This window comes from Pteropus vampyrus, unplaced genomic scaffold (assembly GCF_000151845.1).
Source record: "Pteropus vampyrus isolate Shadow unplaced genomic scaffold, Pvam_2.0 Scaffold110, whole genome shotgun sequence".
NCBI classification, from domain to species: Eukaryota; Metazoa; Chordata; class Mammalia; order Chiroptera; family Pteropodidae; genus Pteropus; species Pteropus vampyrus.
The window spans coordinates 1,380,267-1,382,024 of record NW_011888891.1 but is presented as its reverse complement, the minus strand read 5'-3'; positions in this window follow the sequence as shown (position 1 = coordinate 1,382,024).

Below are 1,758 nucleotides of genomic sequence, written 5' to 3'. Positions count from 1 at the left end.
AACCAATGTCGTGAGTGCTACTCCTGAAGAAATATAGAGTGCTTTGGGACAGCATCTTGAATAAAGTGCCCTACTGTTGGGTGAGGGGACTGACAAACGAAATGGATGCAGTCAGGCTCCCTCCCAGCAAGCTGTGCCATTTCCAGGCAGCCTTAGCTACAGCGTCTTATACAACCTGTAGATTGTGATTGATTACAGTGTGGAGTGGTGGTGGTGGGGAGCTAGAACTGTGCCTGTGCCTTGCCGTGTCCTGCTAGGCCTGAATAAAACTATGTAGCATCTGCCCAGGGCTCCTCGCATATTCTTTCAGCTGCCAGAACTGCGCACCCCAAACTTCGGTACCCCGAACCTGCAGAACACCTACCCTAGCCTGGAACTGTAAGAGGTCAAGTTATGGAAAACCTATAAACCATAGTAGGGATTTGGGATTAAAGATTCAGTTTTTTGGACCTATCCCTAGATACTTTGGTTTTTTGGTTTTGGCTCAACTCAAAAGCCAATATTTTAACAAGCTCCTCTGTAGGACTCTGGTGCAGTTAGTCCCAACACATCCTTCCGAGGCACTCTGAGCTTTATAGCCTTTGAAGGATTTTAAAGGCAGAGATTGAGATAATTGGGTTTGAATAGATTGGTGAAAGTAGGGGACAAGAATTGTGGGTGGTTAGGTGGCTACTGCAGTGGTTAGGGAAAGAATGATGGCGGCTTGGGCATATAGAGCAGTGGACAGTTTTGAGACATTCAGGAGATAGAATAGAATTTTTTGATCCTTTAATTGTGACAGGAGGTGCTGCAGGAGAGGGAGGTATCAAGGTCAGCTCACAGGTTTCGAATTTCAGTAACAAGCATGTTGGATGGAGGGGTTGGAATGAGGAGTTAAGTTTTTGGACACAGTGAAAGCCACGTGGAGGTGTTTAATAGGCAGTTAGGTACAGCAGTTTGAAGCTCAGGAGCTCTGGACTGGTCTGTACCAGAGATGTGGGTTTGAGCTGTGGTCAGCTGATAGATGATAATTAAGTGGGAATGGATGAGATCACCCAGAGGAAGGCTGTAGATGAGATAGGAAGAGAGTCTAGAATATACCCTGAGCAACATCAGGATATATTTTAGTAGGAATAGAAAGAGGAGCCAGCAGTAAATATTGAAAAGGAATGGTTAGAGAGGTGGGAGGAAAACTGGGAGAGTGTGGTATCCATGTGGGTATCTACGGAGAGTGGTCTCTGGTGATTTTCCACATTCATAATTTAGCAGGAGCAGGTTAAAAACATTTCAGTCTCATTTCCAATCACACAATCTACAGGGTAGGTGTTCTTAGTGCCACGTGCAATGGTTTTATCCCAGGCGTTGATCACACTCACATAGAGATCTTAAAACATATCCTTCAGGAGAGGTGAGTTAATATAGCCATGAATGTCACCAAGTCTCTCTCCTTCTATATGCACATGGTTAATGTTTCCATCTCACTTTGGTGTCAGGACTTTTCAAGAGCAGACATTCAATGGCTTTTTGACTCTATGAATGAAAACATTGATAGGAAGGGTTCTAACGTGCTGGCAGAGGGCGATGGCTTTGTTGTTTGCTGCTAGTGGGTCCGTCCATCTCTCGGGTGATACATTTATCTTTCACTGAAAAGTGCTTTAGAGTGATAAATGGAGCCCATGTATTTTCCGCTGAATGCAAATGTTTTTTTCTGCTTTTAGAAATACATGTTTCTTTTCTTTCTTTCGTCGTCATCATCATCGTCATCGTCTCTTCCTCTTC